The sequence below is a fragment of the Apodemus sylvaticus genome, chromosome 6 (genome assembly GCF_947179515.1).
Source record: "Apodemus sylvaticus chromosome 6, mApoSyl1.1, whole genome shotgun sequence".
In the NCBI taxonomy this organism is placed as follows: domain Eukaryota; kingdom Metazoa; phylum Chordata; class Mammalia; order Rodentia; family Muridae; genus Apodemus; species Apodemus sylvaticus.
Window position 1 is genome coordinate 131,118,286 of NC_067477.1, and position 20,854 is coordinate 131,139,139.

The following is a 20,854-nucleotide window of genomic DNA, read 5'->3' on the forward strand; positions in this document are numbered from 1 at the left end:
CTCAGTTGTGTGACCTGGGATTACAGGTGTGTACTGTGGTACTCAGTTGTGTGTAGCACTATAGCTCACACTGGGGACTTTGTGCATGTTAGGGAAGGAAGTACTGTACAAACCAGGCTACATCCCTGCCACCGGGAGACTTTTGATAGCTTGCAATACATGGTTGTCCCATGGAACAAAATAAGTTCACATGGCACCAAGAATTCTACCCCATGGGAGATTTAAGGATGTGTGGAGGTGAATACAGGGTTTCTCTATGTAGTACTGGCTGTCCTGGAACTCCCTTTGTAGATCAGGTTGGCCTCGAACTCGCAGAGATCCACCTGCCTCTGCCTCCTGAGTGCTGAGATTAAGTCATGCGCTGCCACCACTCAGCTTCCATGGAAGATGTTAAATCTTCCTCAATCTCCAGTGTAGCTCTGGCTGGCTCCCAATTCCGTATGTAGAGCAGGCCGGCCTCAGACTGCCAATTCCGTATGTAGAGCAGGCCGGCCCCAAAATGCCAATTCCGTATGTAGAGCAGGCCGGCCTCACACTGCCAAGATTCCTCTACCTCTGCTTCATGAGTGCTGGGATTACAGTCCTAGGGAACTATGGCAGGCTTCTGGGAGGGAAACAAAAACAGAAAACAAACAAAACAAAGAAACAGAAAACCTCCTTAGCATTTCGTTCCCTATTGCAGTGGAAGGCTCTTCTCTGTGACTACTGTGATTACTCCCTGTCCCTTTGAGTTACCTGTCATGTATTGTAGCTTCCAGCAGGTATGATAATCAGTTCCAGTATCTTCTCTACTACTAAGTTACACCATCTCCATCAGCAGGCTGTCTTTGGACTTGTCATTTCCTTGGTGTTGTCTTTAGCTTGACAAGCAAGTTTCTATTCTTATGTAGCCAAAAGCAACAATAAATTCTTTCTTAGAGGTTTCCTTTGCTACTTCCAAGATTAATGAAATATTCACCTACATTAGCCTGTGTTAGTGTTGCTATTTTGTTGTTGTTATTATGTCTGCAGTACTAGGGAATCAAACCCAAGACCTCACACACACTAAACAATCACTATGCCTGAGCTACATCTCCAACTCTGGAGTTACTTCTCCAGTTTAACTCTTTGTTCTCTCTGGAATTAGTTTTTATAGATGGCAGGGGAGGAGGAGTCTGCATTCCTTCCTAAATGTTCAGTAAACTCTATCTCATTTATTAAATAATCTATTCTCCCCCCTCTTCTGTTGGCAATGTTTCATTTATTATACACTAAGTTTATACACACACTTACACACACTCACACAGACACACACACAGACACACACACACAAATATGTGAATGAAGTTTCACCCTAACTTCTCCAGCTGTCTCTTTTTCCAAATATTACCTGTTCACTTACCCGAGGAGTTGGCTTAGCCAGGGAGTTTTGGGGACGGAAGCATCTGTTCCTTGCACATACACACACAATTCTTCTCACCTCCAAGATGGAAGAATGCAAATGCTCGTGGCCGTTAATAGCCTCCTTTTCCACTCTGGGTTAACACTGTCCACAAAAGACATTCATGTTTCACCAAAATATCAAATGCACACATGTCAGAGGCGTCCAAACTTTAGCTGCATTATCCCATCCCAAACCACTGTAATGCTCAAGCCTCTAGAGCATATCAGATGATGAGCAGCTGCTCTTGGCCTGGAGTGGACCCTAGCCTGGGCTGCTGGGGGAACCTGAGGTGCGGACGCCTGTCTAGATAGAACCCACTCTGTCAGACGGGAATGCCAGTGGGTTTGGGCTTCTGGCCGTTAAAAGGGTGTCCAGATGTGTGCAATAGGGACACACTCTGAAATCACTTCTCTCTGGCTTGTTTCCTAATGATCTTTCAGGCATCCTCATGTCAACCCTAACTTTCCTGCTGTCATCCACAACAAAAGCCAGACATTCCCGTGCAGGGACATGACATCTCATTACCTCAAATTAGATGTGACCTGAAGATAAATTTGCCATGCTAGCCAATTATTTCTAGAAAGAATGCCCATAAGCCAACTGTCCTAAAACTAATATAGTATCTCTGATAGGCACTCCGCATTTTCACTGATTTATAAATAATGACCCAGTACAAGTTACTTCATTCAGTTACCTTGGCACTAACACGGCGTTTGTGTTGGATGGGATCCTGACAGTAGCACTGCTCAAAGCCAGGCGCTCTCAGGTGTTTTGCCAAGATTTTATTTGGCCAGGGCAAGGGTCTGGTTAGACCAATCCTAAACATGCGTAACTATGGGCATTACTTCAGCTACGCTAAATGAGGTTGACTTTGGGGGCCTGGTTGATTTGTTCATTTACACAGTAAACCTCTGGGCAACCTCAGAAGATAGTCCTTGTCTTGCTGGTGGACAGTGATGGAGAGTTCACCCCGGCCTGCATAGTCAGTTAAGACACGTGACTCAAGACTCAAAGGATAACAAAGAACAGTGCCTTCAAGCTATCTAGGGACTTCAGTTTGAAGTCCCACTACTAAATATTTATGTAAGCGCCCCGCTGAGAAATAACACTATTCCAAGAAGAATGCTTGAAGGATAAGCAGTTCTCCACACTTCCAGATTTTTCCAGCGCTGATCTCTGGTTCTGCCTGAGCTGCTAAAACACAGGTACCTGGAGTGCGTCAGACCAGCCTCGACAGAATTGCTTTTGCTTAACTGCTTTTGGTATGATGCCATCAGCATCTTTTTTTAATGTCCTTATAAGAAACAGCCCCTGGAAGAGCATCATTACAGAGGACTACCTAGGGTGTTGAGGAATCGTGTATTGCATTCCTCAGTGTTTTCTTTATTGAGTATCCTCCAGGGCAATCTGAGTTTAGTAGTGGAAGGAGTAGTCACCCTTCCAGGCAACTGTTTTCTCTGTCTGTGGTATCGCTTTCAGAGGGGTACACTAAAGAGCACTAGGCCAAAGCGCAGTTCAGTGGTGTTCTGTGAAAAAGATGTTTCACACTGAAAAGGTTAGAAATTCAAGTACATATTTACACATAAGAGGACATACACATGTAGGACAGCACAAATGGCTGTCTCATCATATCATCAAACGTGATATGTCTCTAAGTCACTAGTGTGTGCATTACATGATGCTACCCAGTGTAGTGCTTGCTAGGGTCTGGGGGTCAGCTCAGTCTAGGTCTTACTGTAAAAGCTTACTGTAAAAGGGTATCTAAAGTCCAGACTGCCTTCTCATGCCAGCCTGAGACTTTTGGCTTAAAGGTCCAAGAAGTCCCAGGATGCTGCACGGTGCTTGAGGTCCTCTCTTACTCCGAGCACCCTGCCCTCACCCACCCTGCAGGCACACCCTCGGGTATGCCCCACCCTTGACCTGGCAGGCTACTAGGTGTCTCCATGTCACAGCCTGGCTTTGCTGTCCCACCTTGCAGAATGTCTGCTCCGACCTGCTTCCATCTGTGCTTGCTGCTCAGAAGTTCCCTGGTCCTGGGTTTTCTTCCCTGCTGACTGATGGGTTATTCCTGGTTATTTCTGGGGGGTGGGGGGGGGGGAGATGCTGGCATTTGACTTTTTGATTGTGAGCTGACTTTTAATGGCTGAGCCATCTTTCAAGCCCCGGTGTGTCTGTGGACACCCAGACATCAGTGTCTGCATGCTCTCATCAGTATCCCTGCATCTCAGTATCAGTATCTCATCTCTGCCCTCTTCGGATCCAGGACTAAAGAAGATGCTTTAAAATTATAGAAACCTACATTCTAGTTACTGAGACTGTTACTTGTCAAGTCCCTTCTTCATGGCCAACAGAAGCCTCATTTTCCACAGGCATCTGGGCACCACAAATAGTTATATTTCCCAGACTCCTTTGCAACCAGAAACAAATCAAGTCCCAGCCAGTGAGGCTATTGTGAAACTGGAAGTTGCAACTTAAGGGAAGTATCTACCCTTAAAGGTTCACCCTTCTTAACCCAGCCCTTCTTTCCAGTCGTTCGAGTATGGCTGTAATGTTGGATGATCTTAACGCCATTTTAACCAGTGAAATGACACACCCAAGGTGACAAGAGAAAAATGTAAGGAACACAGGTCCTCTTGGCTGTGGCCCATCATCCAGTCCCGTCTGTGACTCATACAGTCATTCTTTGTCTTCCTCAGGTATTAAATAACTGGGGCTTACAAAAGCTAGAAAGAGAATGGGATTTGGTGCCTACAGGGGCTTTATGGGATTCTGGAAACGGGATTTTCCAAAATTCTTAGTTTCCCAAAAAAAGAATGGAGGGGAAGGGGGTCACCAATGACCAAGATCCTCTGTTGAGATGACCACTGGACTGAGACCCTGTGTCAGCTCTGTGGGAGCTCCTGGTCATACTGGAAATGCAGGCCTCAGCCCTGCCCGAGGTGTGCTGGACGGGCAGTCCTCATGGCCACTATTTCCAGATGGGCTTCCTCTCAGAGAAGTATGGGAAGCCATGCATTATGGGAGAAGGAGGACACCACAAGAAGACAGAAGTCAAGGTCACCATTTCCATCTATCACAAGGAACTGAAATCTAGGAAGAAGTTATTTGGGAAAGGATGACCTGGTCTAGATATTCCTTCCTATGTCAGAGGGATAGTAGAGAAATTGACTGCCCATACCCCATAGGAAAACAAATTACAACTATAACCCCAGCACTTGGCAGGCAGAGGCAGGAGGATCTAGAGCTAGAGGTCAGCCTACAATACAAAGTAAGTGCCTTTTGAAAAGAGTAAGAAAAGAAAAACAGGCCTACATTTAAAAAAAATCATCCAGGCATCGAAGAAATGACTCCGAGGTTAGAATCACTTATTGCTCCTCAGGTTCAACCTCAGGCCTAGAGGCCCCAGGTTCAATTCCCATCACTCACATGGTGGCTCATAACTATCCATAACTCCAGTTCCAGGAAATCCAATGCTTTCTGGCCTTCTGTGAGTAGTGTACACATATGTTACACAGACAGACATGCAGACAAAACATTCATACACACAAAATAAACTTATTTTAAAAATCATCCAGAACGCAGCACGTAGGCAATAAAGATATGTGTTCATGTGCCATTGCCTCTGACAATAAGCAGGGTTTTTAAAACATGAAAAAGAAATAGAGAAACCAGGATGATCCAGGCCTGATTCTGTCCACAGAGGCTGTGGAAAGAGGGCTGAAGAAGGGCAGGGGAAGGCATGCAGACCGATGGTGGCTGGGGATTTCCAGATCTGAGCAAAGTTTCTGAGCCTTGAGTTACAAAAGCACACAGACTAAGACAAATATACACTCAGGCACGTGACTGTGAGACCGCAGAACATCAAGGAAAATGATAGCGTTTTTAAGATACTGGAGAGTCGAGATTGATTATCTTCAAAGAAATGTTTACGCAATCGCTATCAGCCTCCTGGTCTCAACAGTGATCGATGTCCAAGGATAAAGGAGCGACATCTCATCAGCACTGAAGAAAAAGTCTGTCCAATCCTTTCCACTCATCTGCCTCGTGCCTGAACCTGAGGACAAAGGAAAGATAGTTCCAGAAAATGACTGAGTTAACTAAACACAGATCCACTCTGAAATAACTCCTAAAGGGTTCCTTCAGAAAAAGCAAAGAGGAAGAGAGAATGCACTCTTTGTCTGGGAGTAAGATGTTGTGTTTGTTCAAGAGTCTGCAAAGAAGGGAGTGGAGAACTGACCTGTTCTATGGCCAGCAGGAATTTCTAAATGCTTCAGGAAAGCTTGAAGAGCAGGCTGTGGATATAGGACTCTCAGGCCCCCATTCACACCATGCCTTAGACAGAGATGTGCGTGCACACACACATACACATACACACACACACACACACACATACACACACACACACACACACACACACACACACACACACAGGTACAAACCCACACATGCATCTCACAACTTACTCATCCATAGGAAACCACCTAGTACTGCCATGGCCATATAAGGCCCTGGACTTGGGTCCCTGTACATAGAACTCAGATACACTGCATCTGCAAGGGCAGAAAACTCATGAGACAACAAGGATTTGCCCAGGAGGATGCGGTTGGAGAAAGGGGCCCACCCTGAATGCCTCACACTCTATCCATTATCTTCTTTAGTTAGAGCCCTGCAAACATCTCTTTAAGGTGACTATTACAGTCTTCATAGTGCTCGCTATTGCTATTACCGTGTGCCTGTGGCTTCTGCTCCCCCACCCCATCTCCATGCCCCGGTAATTGCAGAGTTCAGTCAGGAAAGCCCACACTCCCTGCTTCCTCTCACTAAGGCTCCTGGCATGCTGTTAAACAATATCCACTTTCCCTGACCCCTCAGAATCCTGTCTTCTCTCCTTAAGCCTGACAAGCCTGACACCCGGACCTGGCCACGTCCATGTGGCTTACACAGTGCAGGTCATACCACTGCCCAGGAACTGCCAATGGCCCTTCACTAGCTGTGCCTACACTGCTGCCATGCTTGTACAACCATCCAAGCTGAGTGGGAAAGTGGCGATACACGTCCCATTTATCTCCATAGCACAGAAGAACCAACAGAACAAGAAGGGCAGAACCAGCTCTTCTTGGTGGTTTATGTGCTCGGGTGCCCTAAATGCTGCTTGCATGCATTTTCTCATTCAGTCTTCCCAATAAGCATATCTTGTCATCTCTGTTTTCAAGGTGGCAAGAAAAGGTAGGTCATTTCTCTGGATATGAGTCATACGGGCTCCAGGCTCTGAACATGTGACTTCTAGCTACCCCAGGTAATTGTAGAGTGCTCTGAAATTGTAGATGTCACAGGGTAAGGATGATGGTAACAATGAAACAGCAAATGTTTCTTGAGTGCTTAGCATATATTGTGTGCCTTAATATTTGTGCGTGTGCATGTGCACATGCGTGCACATAGGATGTGGTGGTCAGAGGACAACTTTGTAGACCCGATTCTCTCCCCCTTTATATAGGTTCCAGGGACTGAATTCAAGTTACCCACCAGATTTATATGATAAGGTCTGTCTTAGGGTTCTACTGCTATGAACAGACACAGTGACCAAGGCAACGCTTATAAGGACAACATTTCATTGGGGCTGGTTCCAAGGTTCAGTCCATTATCATTAAGGCAGGCATGGTGCAGGAGGAGCTGAGAGTTCTACATCTCCAGCTGAAGGCTGCTAGTGAAGGTTCACTTCCAGGAAGTTAGGATAGGGTCTTAAAGACCACACCTACAGTGACACTCCTACTCCAACAAGGCCACACCTCTCCAACAAGGCCACACCTCTGGACAGTGTCACTCTGTTGGCCAAGCATATTCAAACCAGGCCAAGGGCCTTTACTCACTGAGACATATGGCCAGTTCCCATGCTACATACGTAATATTTGCAATACTATGTATAACACATACTACTTACATGTAACACATATATGTAAGTACAATACTGGCCTGAAGAAAACTGAAAGATTTTGAAGGTTATAAGATTTGGCCAAATTAAGGTCTATACAATGACAAGGGTGGAATTTCATTCAGACCAGGTAATCTGATCCTGAACCCCTAAGTATGACCGTGAAATAGACTGCATCATGTGGCAGAAAACCCCAGGCTAACAGTGACTTACAGGACAGGAGTTTAAACTGGAGATGCCAGTCAGAGTTCTCTGCTCTCTGTCCAGAATCCACCGTGCCTAAAGTACAGCCCTCACCCTCCACTCCAAGCTGATTGCTAGAGTTCTGGCCCTGCTTCTCTATTGGCAAGATAGGGACAAAAGACAGCACATAGCATGGGGTCACCTACATTTCAAAGATGATTTCTACAAGTTACCGGCCTGTCATCAGGACCCTCTAAAGGCACATTGGACCCAATATTATCTTAGTGAGTTGGGCTGGACCAAGTGTAAGCTCAGGGAAGACCAGCTTAGAGTCTCAATAAGAACAAGTCAATTCGGTTGCTTCCATGTTCCCTTTCCAAGTCCTAGGTGTCATGTGGGAACACACAGAAGTGTCTGGAAGTGATGGGAACCAGATCAGAAGTGCCCTAATGTTGCTAACTTAGGACTCAGGAAGCACACCCCACAGTCAGGAAGCACACCCCTGCCCCCAGTGAGTCTTTTGGCAAAGGCCACAATGTTTTTCTAATCCCTGCTTTATCCAGTATGCCACCACCTCTTTTTAATCCCCTCTCCCCTCTCCTTAAGACAACTCTGTCCTCCCAGGAATTCATGAGGCCGGTGAGGCTGAGAGGCACAGCTGTTTCTAAAGCCAAGGACTCTCTAAGGGCCCTACAGTGAGAGGCAGTGTTCTAAGTTACTCTGTGGTAGAGGGGAGCCCTCGGGGCCTGACAGAAGATGACTTCACAGATGACTCATGTTTTGGTGACAGAAGAACTAACGGCAGGGCTCCCAGGAGTCTTTCTAACTCGCTGACTTGTACAGACTGTGTGTCTGTATCTATTAACTATGTCCTGCCTGGAGAAGTCTCCATAGCTCGTGAGTGGGAGCCACTTGGTCTTACTGTATAATGGGCTTGTTTCGTCCTGGCCCAAGGCCTTCTCCTAACCAACACAGAAATGGGCAGTTTGACCACCAAGAATACTGGTCCTACTAATGTACGGACCATTGTTACTCTCAGGAAAAGGCTTTCCCTGTGTGCAAACTCTTACCATAGCTGAAACAACCCTTGGAGGTTTTTCAATAATGGAGGGGTGGGGGAGGAAAAAAATGATCAGTGAATCCATCCAATTCCTCCTTTATCCGTCACATAAAACTAGACTGACTGAGGTTGAATAACTGAAAATATAAATGGAAGAAATGTTCTAATGCTGTCATGAACCGTAAAAATTAAGTTACAGGGGAAGAGCAGACCCTTCTCTTCAGAGGAAGTAAAAATTATCCTAGCACATGTTTTTAAGACAGGGTTTTCTTAGAACAACTTAGCACATGCCTTTAACATTAGCCTTCAGAGGGGCAGAAGCAGGCCGATCTCTGTATGTTCAAAGGAACCTTCAGGGCAACACAGTGAGACATATATGCATACACACACACACATGTATGTATATGTATATATGTATGAGTATATGTATGTGTTATGTATATAATATATGTATATATGAATATGCTGTATGTGTATATGGTATATATATATGTATGTATGTATGTATGCCTGGAGAAGTCTCCATAGCCCGTGAGTGGGGGCCACTTGGTCTTACTGTATAATGGACTTGTTTCATCCTGGCCCAAGGCCTTCTCCTAACCAACACAGAAATGGGCAGTATGTATATGTATTATCCATGTGTGTGTGTATGTATTTTAAGTTTTCTCACATGAACTTCACTTTCAGCAATCTTCAGAACGAAGTCACTGACCTCTCTATGAATCTAATCAAATCAACGAATCCACTCCCCAGGAAAAACAAAAACACACGCAAGAGTCTAATTACAGTTTCTGGAAATCCCGCAGGCTCCAGACGACCCAGTTATGAGTCCCCAGAGCACCAGTCTAGGCTGCAGGCAGGACAGAGACACTGCCTTGACTTCTTCCTTGTGAGGAGGAGACAAGGGATATACCCTAAGGGCCACGGGAGCTACATTTTCTCAGCTCAGGAGATGCACTGAGTTAAAGGTTAGCCCACTGGCTGTTTATGATCCCTGTCTGCTTGAGGAATTGAAATCCATGAGTTCTTTCAAAGCTCCTTATGCTCATTCTCCCCTCTTCTCTTTCTTTAAAATTAAAGACCATCTCAATATATGTATCAAAACTGCCAATGGTGACAAAGGGACTTGGCCTTGATTGGCTTCACACCTTGACATTCCTCAGCTCAGAGTTACAATATGAAAAAGCAAGAAAGCATGGGAAGAGGGTGAGATTCCACCACCACGCAAAGCTTAGTCAATGTGCTGTAATCCTCACTCCTCCTGAGTCATGAGTCCTCCTAGGCTCAAGGAATGAGGAGACAGTTACAGATGTCTCTTTATGAAAAAGCCACCCACTGTCAGTCAATATGGTGCGGGTGAGTCACAGGTTCAACATCTGGGGTGTTACAGGGGACAACCAAGCATGACTCTTTTGGAGAACACAGATGTTTAAGGTGCAATTACCTCAGTCCCCAAAAGAGGTTGAATGTCCAACCTTGGGGCCTCTAGCGTGAGTTGTAAAATCTTCACCGTCAGAATGCTGAGCACCAGTGTGAGGTTTCTGATATGCTGCTCACAAAGATCTGGGATATTTGATGAAGTAGAAGGTTAAAATGGGGATCTTAACTGCTGAAAAGCACAAAAGGAACGATATCCAATCAATCTAGCACCTAGGAGTAGGTGTGGTACTTCTGGGGGACCAGAAGGAAAGGATGCTGTTGGCATTTTGAACAAAGAGCTGTTTCTGAATCCCATCTCCCCCTGCCTGAAGTCAAACTGCATGCCACGTGGGGCACTAGAGACATTTGTAACCTGCTTTGCCCAGTACCTAGTATCACTGTCCAGAAGCAGTGCTGGCTGGGCTCACAGACCCTGTCAGAGAGCAACTACCACCCAAAGAGAAATACCACAGCCTAGGCATTCCCCACATGCGATTCTTTCCAGAAAGGAAATCTGCCAAGAGGCAAGAGCTACCGAGAAGAGGGAGGAGAGATGGCATATTGGAGCCATGTGGGGAAAGATGGTTTTTGGCAGTGCCCACACTCAAAAGACAGCAGAGGAACCAAATGCTCAGCGAAGGATTCCCTTACTCCCATCCCCCAGCATTTAGGGAAAGCACGTCTGTCTGTCTCTTGTGGAACTCATGCTAGTCCATGAAAGTCTCCTTATGAGGAGATGCAGCCAGTCTCTCCCAAGCCCTCCCCACAACCTTTGGGCATTCGTATTCCCCACACGCACCAAATTAGCTAGAGTGTCAATCCAAAAGGCAAGGCAGGAAGCCAGCAGCAGGCTTGGGCTCTAAGTCCCCTCCTCCCACAGAGCTCAGGGCAGACTTGCCTCTCCGCGGTGGAGCCTGAGGCAGGCTCATTTACCCGTAGGTTGTCACAGACCAATTTTCTAAACTGCATGAAAACAGAAAACAAACAGAAAACTAAATCCACCAAAGCCTGGGTCTCATGAACAGCTTGGCAGGCCAGAGCAACGTGCTAACAATTTCATGCTGTTTTAAGACTTTCTAACTAAGCAACAAGTACCAACAACCAGATGTGCCCTGATTTAAAAAGAAGAAGAAGAAGAAGGACGAACATCGGCTTCTAGGGACAGAGATTTGTAAAACAGGAAAGCACTCATCAAGAAGCAAAACCACCAAGCATACCAGCCTGGGGCTGGGAGGGATGCATTCTGTTGGGTTAAACATGGCCAACAGAGGCAGTCAAGCCCTCAGCCAGTGGGATACTTCTGTCCTTGCTCTCTCTGGACCAGCACACAAAGATGCTCACATCTCACAGACTGTGGGGACAAAGGCAGACGAACAGATACAATCGTTCTATAATATGCTCTGGGATGGAGAGGCGCCCAAGAGAAGAGGCCACTCTTGGAGCGCTTCTTAAAGCTATTTATGACAGCCTATATGTGAAGTTCTCACCTGTTGATGTTGAGGCCATTGAATGGGAAAGGAAGCCCCAGCTCACAGGACATCAAGAAAGAGCTTGAAGACAGGCTGTGTCTAAGGCAGACAAGAGTGCATACTCAACGTGCAGGATGCTGGAGCCTGGGCTCAGCATGGACCTCTACCAACAAGGGCCACACCCCTTGGCAGGAAGCCAGAGTCGCCCAGCTCATGCATGAGCTTGTGGAACTCCCCTTTCCTGTGAGACGGGGTCACCCCCAAATCTTTGTCTAGGGTCCGGATTAGCTCTGACGGGTCTTCAGTGTGGTCCAGTAAAGAAAAAGCCCTGGGCTTTGAGCTGCTGCCTTGAACAGTGCCTGTGACGTAGGGTGACCATTAGCGCAGGACGAGAAGGCCTCCACCATGTTACTTCCGATCTACATCCCATCGTATACTTCACCATTGACTGGTGAACAGTGCATACTTCCTGTCTTGAAATTATTATGAAATACTGCAATCTTATTACATCTAGAGATCGAACTTTGTGATCTGAGTAGCATAAATACTTAAATTATAATATTTTTAAAGCTTAATTTAATTTTTATGTTATGTGCATTACCCGCATGTCTGTCTGTGTGAAGGTATCAGGTCTAGAAGCGCAGTGACAGCCAGCTTTGAGTAGCCATGTAGATACTGGAGTTTAAGCCCAGATCCTCCAGAAGGGTAGCCAGCGCTCTTCAACCCCAGAGCTATCTCTCCAGATCCAAGTTTTTATAATGCTCTATTTTGAAGGTTTCAGAGGATTCTTTAGGGGTTTTTACTTGTTTATATTTTTAATATATTCTAAAGCTTAAAAAGAAGCTGGTCCTCTCAGCCTGAAGGTCACTCAGGTCAGCCCCTCCCCCAGGGAGTCCCTACACCCCAGTAAAAGTCCATTAGTTTAGGCTTGCTGCTGTCCTAAGCCGGAGGCCTTCTTTATTAGGGCTGTGTTTGTCACCTGCTAACTTGTTTATTGGACCAGAACTAGAGTGGGGAGAGGAGGGTGGGCGTGAGGGTCACGAGTAGGTGGGAATTGCACACCTCAAGCCTAAGCTTCTCCTAGGCCATTATTTTGCCAGAATGACCTCTAGGAGGGTGGGCTCTGGGGTTACAAAGTGCCCCCTGAGCTAACACATGACAGGCCAGGACAAAAAGACTGCAAACAGGCCCCTAATTAATGGGTTTGCTTAGAGCTGGCTCTCTGTTTAGGGACTTCACCCCAATAATTGCAGGCTCCATAATCATTAATCAGTCGGCACCACCTTTTCGAGGAGCAACCACAAGCCCAGCCCTGTGGCAGCAACTGAAGAGAGAACAGAGACAGGAGCTAAGACCAGAAAGAACTGGGTCTGGACTATGTTCTGCTCATGTGCACACAAACCCACGACCACCAAATGAAGACAAACAGAGTCCCAGAGATTCAGCTAGCCCAGCGCTGCAGCGTGGGAGAGTCAAGAATTGAACCAGAATCTCGACACCTCCGTAATTTTGGTTCCTGCTCCCCAGGGTCAGCAGGCAAATGCTTCAAACTGTGTGCAGAAGTAACAGACCTCAGAACAGGCTACAAGAAGCACACTCTGCTACAGAAGCCTATCGGGGGAAGGAGACACGGGGTGGGGTGGGGTGGGGTGGGGTGGGGTGGGGGGAGTCCACAGAAGACTTCTCAAAAGAGAGTATAGGATCCACATGCTGGGCCTGAAGGGTGGGGAGAATTATTCACATTTGACAAATTATACTTGGGCACTTTTTCCAATCACATAAGTTCAAGGTTGGAATGGACTGTGGAATTTGTGCCTCACTTGGGACCAATAAATATTTAGTTAAGTGTGTAGATCCAGACATGCATACGCGCACACATACGCACAGGCAGACTCACCTCCACAACTCCAAATGATGCCTGGATCGAGCCCAGGAGCAGAACGCTTGAGCCCGGAGCCAGGTACTGGCATCAGGCAACATGGGGATTAGAAGCAGGGCCAAACCAAGAGGAGATGTGTAGCCAAGCAGCCCTGTGACCACCCTGGACTGAGACGGTTGGCAGCTGCTAGGGACCGTCTCCTCCCAGCGCCCACTTTAGACCTTGTCCCAGAGCACGAGAAATGGCAGAATGCGAGGAGAAGGCCAATAAGTGATGAAGAGCAGAGGCTGACCACGCGCTGGACCCTGCTCCTTCTCCAGCCATCCAGCCCTGCCTCCTCTTGAGCTGCCTGTCTTCTCCCCTGTTCACATACACACCCTGGCTCTATGCTCTGACCCCCGGCTCTTCCCATCCCCTCACAGAGTCGCCCTGGAGTCTCCCGGGCACTAGCCACAGGAATGTCTTGTGGACCTTGGACCACAAGAGCATCAGAGCTAGCCAGAGGGAAATAGGAGTCAGATAGCCAATAACTAGCCATCGAGGCCCAGCCCCCGCCCTTGCCTCACTGGGATATGTATGTCAGCCGGGGAAGGGAACCCTGTGAGTAAAGCTATTCTCTTCTAGGGCTGGGATAATAAGAAGGTAAGCCGTAACCCAGAGGTTATTCAAGCCCATCCCCCATAGTTCTCGGAACCTGACACAACCTTGATGACAGGACACAATATATGTGACTTCACTGTGTTTCCATTTTAGATTCCAAAGAGGGTTGTGGCCTGGGAAGCCAAGCCAGTTCTCTCCCTCTGGCAGTCAGGTTTCTCAAACTCTAAGACAACAGGCTAGACGCTAATGGTCAGACTGGCCAAAAACTAACAAGCAGACTCCACAGAGCCAGCACCAGAGCCAGCACCAGACCCAGCTCCACTGACTACTTGCTACAGCTGCTCCGCGACCTAGGCCCCAGCAATGTCTAAAGGAGGACTCTTCGTTGCAGGGTCCTTGTGAGTGAGAGTTAAGGTCACTCTGTGCTGAAGCTGCTCTCTCCCCGTTCCTGGCTTCTCTCCCAATCTTCCAGAGCCCCTGACTGTTCCTGCTCTCAACTAAATAGCCAGGGAGGCAAAACACCCATTTATCATTTTAATTGTCCGTGAAATATTGACATTTCTCTCCACAGTGACTCTAGGGTGCTCAGAAGAGATGTTCTGGAAAGACCAGCACTCCACAACGAAACCCGCCAGGAAAAGGATGTAGGAAGACTCCAAGGCAGAGAAGGACAGAAGAGCCTGCCTTTCTCCAGGCTCAAATCCCAGAAGAAACACAAAACCAAGCCTATGACCTTGGTTTAAACTGTAGTGATTTATCACTCTGGGAAGGCAGTGGTGTAAGGAGAGAAGAGACTCCAATAGGAGACAGTCTAAGCAAGGACGTCTCAGCCACGCCGGGAGTCTGACTTGCCCATGAGCCTCAACAGAGCACCCAGGACCACTAAAGCACCCAGGGAAAACAAGCTGTGGCATCCAGGTGTGGCAACCTGAACTCCAGCACTGGGTACACGCCTCCTGACCCTCACACTGGCTGAGGAGAGCTGCTGCATTGATCAACAGATCAGCACCAGACCATCTTAGGGTAGGTTGGCAGAATAAGCCCAGGGAGAGTTTCTGGTCAGCCTATATCTTGCATAATAGCCCCAGCCATGAAATTAACGGTATGAAAATAGATGATGGATGGATGGATGGATGGATGGATGGATGGATGGATGGATGGATGGGATAGATAGATGATAGATAGGTAGATAGATAGGTAGGTAGATAGATAGATAGATAGATAGATAGATAGATAGATAGACAGACATGTGACAGATAGATAGATAGATAGATAGATAGATAGATAGATAGATAGAGACAGATAGCTCATCTTGCACAACTCTGTAGTAAGGTTTGTGCTTCTCGTGCTAGCATATTTCTTTCCTATTCCCAGCCTCCCCTTCTCCATCCCTCATTCCCCTTCCCATTGGGAATCCATCACACGACGAGCTGTTCCAAGCTAAATGGGATAGGAAACTGCTCTTTTTACTCAGAACAGGTTTCAGTGCAGCAACCTCTGCTGCAAGTCAGACATACGGGGCTCAGACACAGTGCAGCAGCTCAGAAAAATGCTAAAGCTGTAACTGGTGACAGAACTTTACTCGCTGGCCTCCTATCCTACCCATGGTCCACCACCACTCAATGTGACCAGCTAGTCCACTAGGAACCCTCTCTTTGGACATGGTTTTCCTGAGCTGAACAAGTACCATCTGGAGAAGAAGGTGCTTCTGAGGATCTCCCTGGAAATTCAACCCTAAGGATTGCCAAGAGCCTATCAGAGTGAAGTTCAAGGGCATTATTCACAACACTGAGTTGTGGACACACACACACATACGTAGATCTTCCAAGATTGAGAATTTCAGGTTTCCTGTAGAAGACAGCTATGATAAAACTAAGAATATACAGTAATAGTAGAATTGCGAATAATTGTCTGGTGTAACTATGTCCCAAATATATAGCACAAACCTGAGCCAAAAATCAGTATTTACTGTTTATCTGAATTTTACCTTTAACTGGGCTAATTGTCATTTATTTGATAAACCAGAAACTACTTTAAAGCCACTTCATTCTGTAGTCCTGTTGGAAACAGAAACAATCAAAATACTACCGTGGGCTCCTCCCTGCGGCCTCCCTTCCCCCATCTGAGCTCCCCACCTTCACTATTCATACTTCAACTCCTCTCAACTCCATAGCATCTCCTGAGGCCCAGGTGTACTCCAGCACTTCTGTCCATGAAATCAACTGTAGTGAAGTTGAGTTTGTCTTTTTTTTTTTTAAGGTTTATTTGGTTATGCATTTGTAAATGTACAGATACTTTGTTCGAATTTATATTTGCACAACCAGAAAGGGGCATCAGATCCCACAAGAATTACACAAGAGGACAGTTATAGCTGGTTACAGGCCTCCATGTGGGATACCGGGAATTGAACTCGGGACCTGAAAAACAACAATGTGTGATTTTAACCACTAAGCCATCTCTCCAGCCCCATGGCTAAATTTTTCAAAAGAAACTTTTTTTCCTTTTGTTTTAGAGAACTAAAAGCATACACAAGTATTTGGATTCATATAAAAAAATACAAGCATAGTTGCAATCACATGTAAGGAGATTGAATATCAAAGCTCCGAGACCAGATCTACAAGTGTGTGGTAATATTTTTAAGCCTGTGTCCCTTTAATGAAGCTGGACTAACATTCTTAACAGAGGCTATAGCTGGCAGTGTATTTGAATCATCTAGAAATATTTTCGCTCCCATCCCAGACCAGTTAAATCAGACTTTCTAAGAGTGGAGTTCAAGTGTCAGGCTATTCAAAGACTCCCCAGGTAATCCTAATATGGAGCCTGTACTGTGTTATCTGTATGCATTGGAGTCACCTGAAACCTCTCTCTCTCTCTCTCTCTCTCTCTCTCTCTCTCTCTCTCTCTCTGTGTGTGTGTGTGTGTGTGTGTGTGTGTGTGTGTGTGTGTGTGTGTGTGTGTGTGTGTGTAATGGATGCTGCTTGCACTACCCTTAACAATCCTGAATTCATTGGTATGAGATTGTGGCCTGGACATTTGGGGCCTTTTAAAGCTTTCCAGGTGATTTTCATATGCCACAAAGTTTGAGAGGCACAGTTCCCCACACTTTAATACGCTTCTGATCTCCCAGGGATCCTGCTAAAATGCAGATGGTGACTCAGTAAGTCCAGGGTAGGGATGGAGAACCGCCTACTTAACAAGTCTCTGGTGAGACCCTGCTGCCTGTGCTCCATCCTCACTCTGACTCAGGCAATCCTACATCAGAAGGTCCCAGCCTGGGAGCCGGACGTCTGTTGGAATTACCAGGGGAACCTTAAAAAAGAAACCTGCCTCGGGCTGGGATTACTCCACCCACCCCAAAGATGCTGACAGAACTAAAAGGGTCCCGGACATCAGCATCATAAAAGCTCTCCAGGTGGTTCTATTGCCACGGCCAAAGTTGAGAGCCTCTGCTATAGACCAATACCAGGAGTCATTTTACAAGTGGTCTTGTCTCACACACACACACACATACACACACACACACACATGCACTTGCGCACGCACATACACCCATGCACGCACACACGCACACCAATGGGGAATACCACATCTCCATAAGCCCTCCTGACCCACCTCTGCTGCCTACACAGCTGGCAGAAGATACTTTCTTCTCCTTCACCCAACCCCTCATCCTCCTCCCAGCTCTCCTCCTCCCTCCTCCCAGCCCTCCTCCTCCCTCCCCCCCACCCCACCCCACAGCCTTGGAAGGCCTTGGTCTCCGGTGAACATTCCCTTTCTTCTTCTTTGGGCTAAACAAAGTCTGTGATTCTTGGTCACATTGCAGAAGAGACACTTGCCACCATAACGCCCTCAGCAACCAGATCCGCCAGGCTTGCCTTGCTCTGCTCACGTGGTCTTCTCTGAAGAGACCCTCACCAGAGGAGCCATGCACTACAGAAAAGGCAATGCCACGAAACAAAAAAAACCACTGAGAATTTTCTCCACTAAGCATTTCTCAAGTCCATTCACACACAGCCTCTCCTCCTGCCTTATCCCCCTGACATGGAGCTGTGGTGACACACAAGACAAGATGTGACAAGCAGAGAACAAAAGGAAGAATTTGGAATTTAGAAAATGATTGCTCTATTTGGGGTGTAATTGCCATGAAATCATTCATGAGTCTTACTTCCTAAGGGGTGACCATAAATACCATTTGCAATGTATCGTCATTAGCACCATTTATCCTCTGACGGGGCCTGTATCTTTTGTTGGAAGGTGGATCTTGCTTGCAAATCCACACCTTGGGTGTATATGGAGTTTGTATAAAATATGAACTCTAATGTGCAGAATTTGCAGGTCGCTGAAGTGTCACAGTCTACTGAAATAGGTCTGGAATCAATAAGGTACACATCAAACTCAATTGTATTTAATTTTCATTGCTACCTAGAGAAAAGTCTTGCACGGCTCTACATGCATGAAATTAAACATGAAAGCCTGTCTAAAGTGTAGAAACGATACTTAAAATGACCTGAAAATAGGCTAAAACAGGGTAGCCCAGCCCATCGAAGCATTATTGATCATTTATTTTCTTTCCATAGTGGAGGTGACGCCTGCCCGGAAGAAAATCACAAGAGGCGTGAGCGCGTGGCAGATCTAAAGGAAGAATTGAGAGTTTTCAGTTACACACCAACAGGGCCTGCAGCCTCAATTATCCCAGACTGTCTTCCTAGTGGAGAAATCACATCCTGATTTTATGTGAAAAGCAAACAGAGAGAGGGAGAGACAGAAACAGAGAAAGCAGGCAAATGAAGCCAGGCCCTCCTCAATCTGCGATCCTTTCTTCCCATCCCTTGGCCAATGAGATAACTGGAGGTTCTGCTCATGCAGCTGACACAGGGTGGGGCAGTCACCCACTCTGGGCACTTGCAGCCCACACTGACCTTTCCATCATGGAAACATTCCCCAGACCGACACTAATGGGGGGGGGGGAGCACATCTGGCGTTTGGACTGTGTCCAGATGGGAGTTGTGTTAGTCAAGTCAGCATGATAACCTGTTAAGGAGGCTGGAGAGGGAGTGTGTACCACTCCTGAGAGCAATCAACCATCTTCAGTGTGTGTGTGAGACATGATCATGCTGTAACCCGTGAGTCATAGGAAATAGACCACCCACTCCATGTTCACCACACTCTCCCAACACACACTCACGCGCTCGAGCGCGCGTGCACACACACACACACACACACACACACACGCACGCACGCACGCACGCACAAAAAGTAAACTTGATAGAGCCAAATAAACTTGTGCAGAGTTCCACAACCAGTCAGATTCAGTCTAAAAAAATCCAGGGTCTCCAGGCCCACCACAGTTCCTTCCACCATCTCTAGACACTCTCAAAGTGTAGTGTATTTACTTAAGATAACAGCAAGCTAAGGTGACGAAAAGGATCCAGCTGTTCCTGTTCTCCCGACTTCCTGTGATTTGCAGCGGTATGGGATGATTTTCTAAGACAGCGATGAAGCTCTCGCTCACCTCTCTGGCTCATCCGCCTTCCCCATTTCTCCTCTGGAGTCCCCTTTGGATGTGGAAGACTTCCTGACTGATTTCAGACTTTTTAGCAGAAAGACATATGGTTCCCTAGCGCCCAATCCTAGAACAATGGCCTGCAGTTAGGACCAAGACATCCCTGAGAGCAAGGTTCCAACTGCGTGGATCAGGACTGACAAAGGTCCTTGGGCAGCTGCTTCCTTGGCTAAGTCTGACACCTTAGTCTTACACCTGTTAAGGCTATGAACACAACACTGCTAAAGAGGTAATCAAGCAAAACAAAGCCAGGATGAAGGGGATTATGCCCCCACCCCACCCCACCCCACCCATACACACAGAAGGTTGTCTGCAGCTGTTAGAAGCAATTTCTTCCCATGGCTCCCAGAGCACCCTACCCAATTGTCTTCAGACCTCCAGGCCCAGATTACAAAAATCAGAAAGTCACCTGCTTAAAACAGAGCAGCCAGCAGAATCTCTGGCAGAGATGACTGATAAGTACAGATATCGGCTCACCCTTCTCCCTTCATGGAAATAAAGGAGGAAGGAAGTAGCCCAGGTAACAGAAAGACAGTAGCCAATGGCCAAAGAGAAATTTCATCTTCTTTGCTAACGAAACAGCTGGGAGGGTTACCAGCACCCCCTCCTTCTACTTGAGCCTCCAGACAAAATGTAACTATCATTCCCCCATCTTGACAATTCTGTCCTCCAGAACTAACTGGAAAAACAACATATCTTCACCAGATTCTCCCACCCACCCAATAACCATGTCCTTGCAGATTCTCCCTTCTAGATGCTGTGCCCACCCAGTGGGCAGTAGTGACTGGGACAGAGGAACACCCCTCCTTCCCCCTTCAGGGAACAGCTAGTAAACTATCAACTGCCCACCTCAGGAAGCCGTGTTGACACTCTCAAACCTCCGCAGCCTCCTACAAGCAGCTCCCAGACACTCACTCTGAGCCACTCTGCTGCCCCCAGCACGGTTTTTTCTTCCACCAGCAATTTGGTAGAAAGCCATTTTGGGTCCCATGCCAAACCGGTAATTCGCAACACTCAGCAGAATCTGTGACCATCGACTGAGTCAGCACGTCCTTCTTCCCTAGCCCAGTGACAGACAGCGCTAACACCCTCACATCCAGCCTCAGCTTCGCTGTTTACATCACACGTGTGACTGTGCTTCTCGGAGCCTGGCTCCCTGTGAACAAATTTATAAATGACTCAGCCTTTCTGAAATGGCTACCTACTCATGCCAGGACTTGATATTAAAGCCAGAAGGCCTCTTAGAGAGGAGTAGGAATGGGGAGGTGCGGGGGGCTGTTTGTCCTGTTACTGTGGAAACCATCAGGCCCATCTCCAAACAAGAAGGAC

General features: G+C 46.9%; 1 long non-coding RNA gene across 1 annotated transcript; it reads right to left on the reverse strand.

Moving 5' to 3' along the window:
- Positions 1–331: 331 nt before the first annotated feature.
- On the reverse strand, positions 332–20,509 carry LOC127686756 (uncharacterized). Its single transcript, XR_007978238.1, has 4 exons — positions 20,375–20,509; positions 1,382–1,525; positions 736–881; positions 332–604 (listed from the first exon to the last, which is right to left on the reverse strand). It is a non-coding gene; the product is annotated as an uncharacterized LOC127686756 (long non-coding RNA).
- Positions 20,510–20,854: the final 345 nt, after the last annotated feature.